Source organism: Somniosus microcephalus, chromosome 7 (assembly GCF_052327205.1).
Source record: "Somniosus microcephalus isolate GS21.2 chromosome 7, FLI_Smic_1.0, whole genome shotgun sequence".
NCBI classification, from domain to species: domain Eukaryota; kingdom Metazoa; phylum Chordata; class Chondrichthyes; order Squaliformes; family Somniosidae; genus Somniosus; species Somniosus microcephalus.
This window is the reverse complement of record NC_140993.1, coordinates 145,103,241-145,115,713: the sequence shown is the minus strand read 5'-3', so window position 1 is coordinate 145,115,713 and position 12,473 is coordinate 145,103,241.

Genomic DNA, 12,473 nt, shown 5'->3' with positions numbered 1-12,473 from the left:
TCGCCAGCCCACACCATCTAGGAGGATTCTCGACGTACAGGTATCTCTGCAGCATCTGAAGATGGAAAGTCGCAGCCTGGGGGCGAAGGCACACCAGCGCCTGACCGCCCTTCCTAAGCGGCAGACACAGAACCGCGGCAGACACCCAGTGCTTCCTTTTGTCCCAGAAGAAGTTGATGAGCTTCTTCTGCATCTTGGCGACAAACGCAGGGGGAGGGATCAAAGTGACCAACCGGCACCACAACATGGCGGCCACCAGCTGGTTTATGACCAGCGCTCCACACCTGTAGGACAACACTCGGAGCAGTCCTGTCCAGCGACCTAGCCGAGCGGTGACTTTGGCCTCCAGCTGTTGCCAGTTCGCCGGCCAGGCATCCTCGGCAGGGCTAAGGTATACTCCCAAATAGAGGAGGTGCGTGGTACTCCAGGCGAAGGGCCTGAACTCCTCTGGCAGGGAGTCCACCCGCCACTGACCCACCAGGAGTCCGGAACATTTCTCCCAGTTGATCTTGGCGGAGGATGCGTCCGAGTAAATCTGCTGGCATTCCCGCATCCTCCATAAGTCGATGGGATCCGTGACCACGAGGAGCACGTCATCGGCGTAAGCCGAGAGGACCACCTCCACGCCCGGCCCTTGCAGAGCCAGTCCCATCAACCTCTTCTGCAAGAGCCGCAAGAAAGGCTCCACGCAAACGGCGTATAACTTACCGGACATGGGGCATCCCTGATGCACCCCCCTCCCGAAGCGAAGGGGCGCTGTCAAAGACCCATTAACTTTAATCAGACACACCGTGGCGACGTACAGAAGTCGGATCCGGGCGACGAAATGCGTCCCGAACCTGAATGCACGCAGAGTCCCGGAGAGATACTCGTGATCCACCCTGTCGAACGCCTTCTCCTGATCCAGGGAAAGGAAGGCGACCGACAGACCAGCCCTCGGGGAATGGTGGACCAGGTCCCGGACCAGATGGATGTTGTCATGGATGCTCCGGCCCGGGACCATGTAGGACTGGTCGGGGTGGATCATGTGGGCCAGCACAGTGCCAAGGCGAGCAGACATGGCCCTGGCAAAAATGTTATAGTCCGTGCTGAGGAGGGAGACCGGGTGCCAGTTCTTAAGTAGGCGGAGATCGCCCCTCTTAGGCAGCAGGACAATGACCGCCCTGCGCCACGAGAGAGGCATCTCCCCGGTCGCCAGACTTTCCCCCAGGACCCGCGTGTAGTCGCCCCCCAAGACATCCCAGAACGCCCTGTGGAACTCCATGGTCAGCCGTCCAGCCCCGGTGACTTTCCCCTGGAGAGCTGGCAGAGTGTCCAATTTTTCGGCAGGTCCTCTCACAAAACTCTGCGCGCATCCTCGCTGGACGGATCCGGAGTGAACAGAGCCCGGTAATAGGCGCGGACCCCCGCGCTGATTCCCTCCAGATCCGAGACCAGAGATCCGTCATCGGCCAGCAGCCCCAAGAGCTGCTTACGGACCCCTCGTCTTTTTTGCAGCGAGTAGAAGAAGGGGGAGCTGCGGTCAAGGTCCCACAGGAACTGGATCCGTGACCTCACGTACGCGTCTCGGGACCCGACGAGCTGCAGGTCCTTCAGCGCGCCCTTCTTCTCTTTGTACACCTTCCGCAGGGCCGGGTCCTCGACGACTTGACCGAGACGGGACTCCAGGTCAAGCACCTCCTTCTCCAACCACCCGACCCGGGCCTCCTGCCTCTTGGTCGACCCCTTCGCGTACTCCTGATAGAAGAGACGGATGTGAGCCTTGCCCATGTCCCACCATAGCCTCAAGGAGGGGGAAGCACCCCTGCTTCCTTCTCCAGTCGGCCCAGAACCGGCGAAACGAATCCCCCAACTGCACGTCCTCCAGCAGCAGGTTGTTAAAATGCCACTACGCGGAACCCCCCGCGCGCGCGCAGTGGAGCGAGCTCCGCCCACACCAGGTGGTGGTCTGTGCACGGCACTGGCCGCATGGAAGCCGCCGGAACACAGGAAACGTACGCCCGGGAAATGTAAAGGCAGTCGATTCTAGACGTTCCTCCTCCAGACCTCACGCTAGTGAAGGCGCTGGAGTCGGGATGGCGATTTCGCCAGATGTCCACCAAGTCGAAGGACCTGACCAGGTCCCTTAAATTCTCCATCACCGCCGTGCTTCGCGGGGGACCCGAACGGTCCCTCACCTCGAGGGTGCAGTTAAAATCCCCCCCGAGGATGACGCACTCGCCGACATCGACGGAGCCCAGAAGAGTGGATACTTCTTCAAAGAAGCGCACTTGCTGCGCACCGGTCTGGGGGGCGTACACGTTCACTAGATGGAGCGGCACGCCCCCCAGGCGAACAGTGACCTGGAGCAAGCGGCCTGGCACATGCTCCTTGACCCCCAAGATCTCCGGCTGAAAATGTGGGGCCAGCAAGATAGCCACCCTGCTGGAATTGTTGGAGTGGTGACTCATGCTGACCCCTCCTTGCAACTCCAGGAGCCACGTGGCCTCGTCTCCCGGAACGGTGTGGGTTTCTTGCAGGAAGCACACCGCATACTTCCCGTCCCGAAGGACTGAGAAGTTATTGAATCTACGGCGCACCTCCCTGCTGCCGTTGATGTTGAGGCTGGCTATGGTTATCTCCATGTCAGAAGCATAGTGCAACCTCTACCTACACCTATCGGGGGGAGGGAGCGCAGTCACTTGACAACCGCAACTCCCTGAGCAGCCCAGTGAGGAACGTTTTGAGCTGATGCAGCTTGAGCGGGCTCATGCCCTTGTCCGCGCCCATGATCTTTACGGCGGCGCAGACGGACCCGATGAGCAGCGCCAGCTCCGACCACCTGTCGAGGGCCAGCGGGATCTTATTGTGACAACCCAGGCACGTGGTCATAAAATCCTGGAGCTCCGCAACGGGGATGAGGGGAGACTCGGTGAGGGGCACGAGGTCATCCACCGCCTCGCTGGCGACGGAATCTAAATCATCCTCCGCACCCATCACCGAGTCTCCATCCTCCTCCAGGGCGCAGCGAATGGCTCGGCCGCACCAGCCGGCCCTACCTCTGTCCGGATCCCACCCCCAGCATCGACGGCAGAGAAGTCCTCCCTGGGCTCCACCAGGGGTGCTGGGCCAGAAGGCGGTGGCGGTTCGGGGTCCCCCACTGCCTCAGACGCCGGAATGTCCGGAGAAACCGGGGAGAAAACAATTCCCAGTTCCTCCAGCAAGTCCGGCGTCGACGTCAGAGTCAGAGTCAGGAGGCCTTCCTCTTCCCTGCCACCAGCCACTGACCCAGCAGACTGGGTAGCCTGAATAAAGACTTCGACCAAGTCGAGCAGTCCCTGGGAGATGTCTGGGTCACATTGGGTGAGCTCAGCTTTTTCGAGCTCGCCCGCCCCAGTCCCCAGGACGTCCGACCCGGCGAGGAGTAATGGTTCCAATATATTCACATTTTCCGCGGGTTGTTCTGCAGCCCCCCCCCCATGGGCAGGGTCTCTTCCCCATCCCTGGGAGGCATGTGTCGGACAGACATATCTGTCTCACCCTCCCGAGGGACAGGCGACCCCTGCCGATTGCTCGTGATGGTGACTGTTGTGTTTGTACCGCTATACACAACTACATAAAATAATAAAGCAGCAGAGACTGAGAGTAACTTCAAGTGATCTTTACTGGTTAACTGGAACTTCGGCACTGACTATACAAATCGATATGCGTCTGTTATATATGCTCGCAACTAAGGATGTACATCTGCAAAACAAAGTAGTCCCTTCAATGTTGTATACATTACACTTCCTCCCCCTTTAGTTTAATAGCATATTAACGCAAAATTTCTATAATTAACATACAGAGCCTGTCTTTACAGTAATCTTTTTGTTTTCTTAAAAGTAAAAAAATTCAAATTCCAACATTAACATTTTATTTTGTCAACAGCCCTTTTACAAGTCAAGTCTCTGGGGAGGCCTCCTCTGCCTCTCTGGGTAACGTCTCTCCAGACTCTTTTCCTTTGGGGAATGAGACTGTACAGGTACAGGTGCATCAGGTGAGCTATCAGCACAGGTAGAGCTCTCAGCTGTGGATGAGGCTGGTGCTGATGCTGATGAATCAGGAGTGTCTGTTTCCATGTCAGGTGAGTCTGGGCGCGGTATAGGGGTGTTTTCCACCTGAACATCCAGAATTTGGTCCACATGACATCTCAAAATGTTCTCTCCCACATCCACAGTATACATCAGTGGTCCCTCTCTTGTGGATATTGTCCCTGGTTGCCACTTTTCCATCCGGAAATCACGAGCAAGAACTGACTGTCCCACACTGAAGCTTCTTGTTGGCTTAGCATTCAAATGTTTGAACTGTTTGTTCTCTACATCACGACGTACATTCGGTTTAAGAAGGTCCATGCGAGATCTCAGGTTCCTGTTCAGAAACATCATCACTGGAGTCTGATTAGTGGCTGCGTGTACTGCGTTCCGATAAGCAAAGAGGAAATTGTCTATCTTGTGTTGCAGTGGTAGATTCTCACTGTACATTGCTTTGATGGCCTTCTTGAAAGTCTGTACAAATCTTTCTGCCAAGCCATTTGTAGCTGGATGGTACGGGGCAGATGTGTAGTGCTTGATTCCATTTTTCCTCATGAAACCTTAGAATTCGTCAGAGGCAAATTGTCGTCCATTGTCTGTGCAGATTTGTTCTGGTAGGCCATTTCTAGCGAACATGGTCCTCAGAACTGAAATGGTCTTTTCAGATGTGGTTAATTTCATTTTAATGCCCTCGGGCCATTTGGAATGTGCATCGACTGCAATCCAGAACATGGAGTCCATGAACGGTCCAGCAAAGTCGATGTGCACACGTTGCCATGGTGATGAGGGCCATTCCCATGGATGGAGAGGGGCTTGTGGTGGTGCGTTCTGGACCTTTTGACATCCTGAGCAGCTCTTTGTCAGGTCCTCGATCTGTTTGTCAATTCCCGGCCACCACACGTATCCACGGGCAAGGCTTTTCATCTTTACCGTACCTAAGTGGCCTTCATGCAGTTCATCTAGCACTCGGTTACGAAGCTTGGGAGGAATCACAACTCGTGAGCCGCACATCAGTGTTCCCCGACACACTGATAACTGCTCCCTCCTAGCTGAGAATGCTGGAAACAATGAGTCACCATGCGCTGGCCATCCCTTCACAGTGATGTCATAAACTTTTGACAATGTAGGGTCATTGCGTGTTTCTCTTTCAATGAGGGAGTTTGTCACTGGTAGCTGCTCAACTATTGTTGTGTGAAATACCTCTGCTGAGTCAACTGTTGTAGTTCTCTCTGAGGTCGGCAGTGGTAAACGTGACAAACCATCGGCGTTGCCATGTTGCTTGGTCCCCTTGTATTCAATATCGTACAGGTGAGCCCCTAGGAAGAGTGACCATCGCTGTAGCCGTTGTGCCGTCATCACTGGAACGCCCTTCCTTGGGTTGAAGATTGAAACGAGAGGCTGGTGGTCAGTTAACAGTGTAAACTGTTGACCATACAAGTAGTGGTTGAATTTCTTGACTCCCCACACATGGCTGAGGGCCTCTCGGTCAATCTGTGCATAATTACGTTCAGCTGTAGTCAACGATCTTGAGGCAAAGGCTATTGGTCTTTCTGAGCCATCTGGGAACTTATGTGACAACACCGCACCAATGCCATGGGGTGAAGCATCACATGCCAGTCGAATAGGTAAGGATGGGTCAAAGTGAGCTAGCACCTCTTCTGAAGTAATGAGTCTTTTACTCTCTTGAAAAGCTTGTTCACAGCTGTCACTCCACTTCCATTGTGACCCTGTCTGTACCAGTGCATTTAGTGGATGTAACACTGTGGATAGGTTGGGCAAGAACTTGTGATAGTAGTTCACCAGTCCAAGATATGATCTCAACTGAGACACATTTTCAGGTGTTGGTGCATTAATCACAGCTTCAATCTTGTCTGGAGACTTGTGTAAACCGTCCTTGTCAATCACATGTCTGTAATGATCAATAACATGTCATTCTATAGTGGACACTAGGTGGAGCCGTAGAGCTGTATAGAGCTGTGTATAGCTGCATGTATATAAGACTACACTACCCAGCTGTATGCATATTAAGACTACATTACCCATGAGGCACTAGGCTACCCACAAGGCAGCAGTCAAGATGGATGCCTCTACAGATACTGTACCTAGTCCACATGTGCTTAATAAAGTGTCTAGCAAAAGCTAGCTGTGTTCATAATAAGAATGTCTATTTATTAATGAACATAAGATGGTACCAGGATGGTGAAGATCTGCTGAAAATTGTGAAAAGCGACATGGAGAATTTGAAGCCACCAGAGCATTTGAAACTCACAGGAAATATCGACTACAATTGGCAGACTCTTAAACAACAATTCGAACTGTACATTGCAGCCATCGGATTCGGTACGAAGCCAGACGCAAGGAAGATAGCGTTGCTGCTTACGGTTGCAGGCCCACAGGTGATAGAGGTATTTAATACATTTGTATTTAATCCAGAGGAGAACAGAGAAAAATTAGAAGATGTGCTAAAAAAGTTTGATGCACATTGCTCTCCCAAAAAGAATGAGACCTATGAAAGATACATGTTCTGTTCAAGGACACAGCAGCAAAATGAGACTTTTGATAGCTTTATAACTGATCTGAAACTAAAAGCACAGACATGTAATTTCTCTGAGCTGAAATCATCCATGATTCGTGACCAGATTGTGTTTGGCATTCATGATTAAAAAGTCAGGGAACGTCTGTTGAGAGAAACCGAACTAAATTTGGAAAATGCGGTGAAAATATGCCAAGCCAGCGAGCTAGCTCGAAAGCACGCGGAGACTTTCAGTGAAATCAATAATGATGCAATTGTAATGAGTGATAATGCTGCTGTCGGTGCTGTGTCCTACAAGGGGAAGAAACGTGGGCAGAACAGAAATGAAAAGCAATCGGAGGATGAAATTTTTAATTGTAAACGCTGTGGTTACAAACACCAGTTAAGACAATGCCCAGCGTTTGGAAAAATGTGCACAAAGTGTAATGGAAAGAATCACTTTGCCAAACAATGCTTTTCAAAAGTAAAAACTAAGAAAGGGCAACGAGTTAATGTAATTGAGGACACTGATTTAAGTGAGACATTTTTTGTAGGAATGGTGTCATGTGACAATATCAAAAAGGATACAGAAAATGTGCAGCCCTCAGAAATGGATAATGCTGAACATAAAGTTAATGCAGTAAAAGAGGACAAATGGATGATCCCACTGCAGGTAAATGGAGCATTAGTTACCTTGAAACTAGACACTGGGGCAAAAGCAAACTTAATCAGTATGAGTGACATTAACAATATGAAAGAAAAGCCCAAAATACAGAAAAAGTCAGTACTACTGAAGGACTATAATGGACAGAAAATAGATAGCTTAGGTGTATGCAGACTTAAAGTGACAGTCAAAGACAAAGTGCATCATCTCATGTTTTCTGTTGTGGCTGAAAGACTTGATTCACTACTGGGTGACAAAGCTTGTGAGGACTTAGAACTGGTCAAGAGAGTCTACCGTATAAACTGTGCCATAAGCAGACCAGATGACTCGGTGGATTCTGTAGTGAATAATTTCCAGGATGTGTTACAAGATCCAGCTAAAGGAGAATGCTCAGCCAGTGGTACATGCTCCACGAAGAGTTCCAGCACCCCTGCGTGACCGGCTCAAGAATGAACTGGACAGAATGACCACACTAGGAGTCATCAGGAAAGTCGAAGAGCCAACAGACTGGGTTAACTCCATGGTATGTGTAAAGAAAAAGAACAATGATCTAAGAACATGCATGGATCCAAAGGACTTAAATGCAAACATAAAACGTGAACACTACCAGATTCCCAAGCGAGAAGAAATCACCAGTGAAATGTCAGGTGCCAGATACTTTACAAAGCTTGATGCCTCACAAGGATTTTGGCAACTAAAACTGGATGAAGAAAGCACCAAATACTGTACCTTCAACACACCATTTGGCAGGTATTGTTTCCTCAGAATGCCTTTCGGGATAATATCTGCATCTGAAATCTTTCATAGAGAGATGGAACACATAATTGAAGGTCTGGAAGGAGTTTGGGTCTATGTTGATGACATCATCATCTGGGGCTCCACACTGAAAGAACACAATGAGAGACTGACTAAGGTGCTACAGAGCATACGCCGGAATGGACTGAAGCTCAACAAAGCCAAGTGTCAGTTTGGCATCCAGGAAGTCACTTTCCTAGGAGATAATCTATCTGGTAAAGGAATAGAGCCAGATATGGAAAAAGTAAACGCCATATTCAAAATGCCCCGACCCACTGACAAAAAAGGAGTGCTACGCATCATGGGGATGATAAACTTCATTGGAAAGTTCATTCCTAACTTGTCAGCCAAGACAGCCTGTCTGCGAGACCTGCTACATAAAACAAATGAGTTTGCATGGACAGAAAGACATGAACAAGAGTGGATAAACCTCAAAACAGTGCTGACAACCACACGTGTACTCACCTTCTTTGACCCAACAAAAAGAATCAAAGTGTCAACGGATGCATCAAAAGATGGCCTAGGTGTGGTCTTGCTACAAGCAGAGGGTGAAGATTGGAAACCTGTTGCCTATGCCTCCAGGTCTATGACTGATACTGAGTGTCGATACACCCAGATTGAAAAGGAATGTCTAGGCTTGGTAGTTGGACTAGAAAAGTTTCATGGCTACATATATGGACTTCCCACCTACACAGTTGAGACAGACCACAGCCCTCTGGTTGCCATCATAAAAAAGAACCTGAATGAGATGTCTCCAAGGATTCAACGACTCATGATGAAGCTGCAAAGATATGACTTTGAACTGATCTACACACCAGGCAAATACATAGTGTTAGCAGATGCACTATCCCGAGCACCCACAATGAGTCATGTGAGCTCTACTGAAGAAGACGTGGATATTCATGTGAGTATGGTCACTGCTGCGCTGCCCGTGTCAGACACAAAATCAAAGCAAATAGCATAAGAAACAGTAAAAGATACAGTATTACAAACAGTAATAGAGAACATTCATCATGGTTGGCCAAAAGGTTCCTGTCCAAAATATTTTCACATAAGGTCAGAATTGAGTGTCGCAAGTGGACTATTACTAAAACAGAACAGAATAGTCATTCCACAGGCTCTACGTCAAGACATGCTCAAAAGGATTCATGAGGGACACCTCGGAACTGAAAAATGCAAAAGGAGGGCAAGAGACACTGTTTATTGGCCTGGCATAAATAAGGACACTGAGAACATGATAGGCAAATGTGAGACATGTCAGAAACACCAAAACAACCAAGCAAAGGAACCAATGATAGTAGCTGACATACCAACAGCACCATGGCAAAAGGTTGGTATGGACCTTTTTCATTTAAATGGTAAAGACTATCTAATAGTGATTGACTACTATTCTAACTATCCTGAGATGGCGCTGCTCTCAAGCACCACAGCAAGCAGTGTCATAATGCATGTGAAATCCATCTTCGCCAGACATGGAATTCCCAGGATTGCCATTAGCGACAATGGTCCGTGCTTCAACTGTAAGGAGTGGCAACAGTTTGCAGCACATTATGACTTTCAGCACATCACATCCAGTCCTCTGTATGCTCAGTCAAATGGTAAGGCAGAGAAAGGTGTTCAAGTTCTCAAGCAGCTACTGAAGAAAGCGACAGAAAGCAAGTCTGATCCTTATCTCGCCCTGCTGAGCTACCGATCCTCACTTTAGACTGTGGTTCTTCACCTGCTGAACTACTAATGGGTCGCAAGTTGCACATCACGCTACCCTGCTGTGCAAAAGAACAGCAAAGTGAGGAACTGAGACAGAGACTTCAACTGTTAAAGCTGAAACAGAAATCATACTATGACAAGTCATCCAAAACTCTAAAACCATTGACAAGGGATGATGTTGTCAGGATTGAGGATCCAGATGCATGGAACAGGGAAGCTACAGTTCTTGAGGAAGTAGGACCAAGGTCATACACTGTTAGAACTGAGGAAGGACAGATTCTCAGGAGGAACCGCCGTTCCCTCCTAAAAACACAAGAGACTATTCAAGACCAGATTGATGACAATGCCGCAACTGCATCTTGTCATTCACCGCCAGAACGATCTCATGAAGACACATCAGACTTACCCGTGTTGAGAAGATCCACACGTGAAGTAAAAAAGCCTGATAGACTTAATCTTTGAGTACAATGTGAAGCTTTGAAAATGTGTTGACTGTTTTGAAAATGTTTGTTTATAGAGCACTAACAAAAGTGTGACTGATATTATCTTTATTGTTTTCTTGAAAGTTGATTGATATTGATTTTGTTAAACCTCAAAGAAAGGTGGATGTAATGATCAATAACATGTCATTCTATAGTGGACACTAGGTGGAGCCGTAGAGCTGTGTAGAGCTGTGTATAGCTGTATGTATATAAGACTACACTACCCAGCTGTATGTATATTAAGACTACATTACCCATGAGGCACTAGGCTACCCACAAGGCAGCAATCAAGATGGATGCCTCTACAGATACTGTACCTAGTCCACATGTGCTCAATAATGTGTCCAGCAAAAGCTAGCTGTGTTCATAATAAGAATGTCTATTTATTAATGAACATAAGAGTGTCCACAGTATGAGATTGCCTTTTTGAAAAACTCACACTTGTCTCGATTCGCTCGGAGCCCATACTCCCGTAACCTGATGAGCACCTGTTCGACGTTGGAGAGGTGGTCGTTGTCATTCTTGCCAGTAATGGTGATGTCATCAAGATAACACTGAATACCTGGGATCCCCTGCAGGACTTGGTCCATTGCCCTTTGCCAGATTGCAGGAGCTGATGCTATTCCGAATACCAGCCGATTGTACTGGTAAAGGCCTTTGTGCGTATTTATTGTCAGGTACTTCTTTGATGCATCATCAATTTCCATTTGGAGATAGGCCTGGGCCAAGTCAATCTTTGTGAAGCGTTCCCCTCTTGACAGGGAAGCAAAGATGTACTCAATGCGAGGCAGTAGGTACTGTACTGTGTGGAGGACTGGGTTAACAGTCACTTTAAAGTCTCCACAGATGCGCACTTTTCTTGGCTTTCCTGGTTTTGTGCTGGAGGTTTTCTTCATCACTGGAACTATAGGTGTAGCCCATTCGCTCCAATCCACCTTGGACAGGACCCCTAACTGCTCCAAGTTCTCCAGCTCTGCTTCTACTGAAGGGCGAATTGCATAAGGCACTGGCCTGGCCTTGTGGAACTTTGGATTTGCATTCTCCTCAATCTTAATTTTTGCTTTCATGCCCTTAATTGTTCCTATTCCCTTCTTGAACACTTCCTGAGAGTCAGAGAGTATTTGTGACAGTCTCACTGGAGTGGCGTTGCTGTCCTCCTTTGCTGACACAAACAGTGCTTGGATGGTGTGCCAATCCAACTGTATTTTCCTGAGCCATTCGCGTCCCAGCAATGGTGGTCCTCCATTTTCCACTACATAGATGTTCAATTGCGGTATTTTTTTTTCTTTGTATGTCACGGTCACTTTTATTTTACCTTTGGGGCACACTCTTTGTCATGTGTATGTCTTTAACAGTACTTTAGTTGGCCTTAGCGGTATGTGTGAAAACAATCATTTGTAGTCATGTACAGAGATCACTGTTAAAGCTGAGCCTGTGTCCAACTCCATTTTCAGCCTAACTCCTGCCACTTCTGGAGTAACCCATATTATTCTGTGATCCCCTGTCTCTTTCACACTGTGTAGTTTTAGAAAAGCCAGATCCTCTTCCTCTGAGTCTGTGTCACTTTTTTCTTTATCTGAACTGTCTCCAGTCACGTGGTGTACCTTCTTGTATCTATCTTTGAAAGGTTTCTTGTTTCCAGTCACTTGATGTACCTTCTTGTTACTCTGTATTGTATCAGTTTTCGGCTTCTTATTTGCTTTGCAGACTCTTTCAATGTGCCCTTGTCTGCCACATTGTTGGTTTAAAGACAAAGGCCTAGAAATTCACTGGCCTTAGCGCCGCTTTTGAGGCGCTAGAGGGCCTAGTGCCGAAGTTATGGCCAGTTTAGAAATTGACAGGGGCCCTAAATCGGCGTTAGGCCGGTAGCGCTGCGCCGGCACCGATGACGTCATCGGTGTGCGCAGCGTCCCGGTTGCCATGGTAACCCACCCGAACTCGGAAATTGAGTTGCGGCTGCCTCGCCCGTGGCAGCCGCAAGCAACGTTCTGGCAGAGGTGCCTTACAGAACTTTGCGCCGGCGCATTAAAGGCCCCGCGGCGGCCGGCCGCTTTCCTGCCGGCCGCCTGGCCGCAGCTCCCTCCCGGACTTCCCCCCCCCCCCGGAACAGAAGCAAGCCCGGCACTTGTCCGAGGTGCCGGGCTCATTTTTAAAAAGATTATCGCGGGCCGCGGCCGGGTGCAGGCAGCTCCTCCTTAACGGAAGGAGGAGGCCTGCACTTCCCGAGCCTGCCGCACCGCAGCGGGCGCTGCAGCGCCGGAATA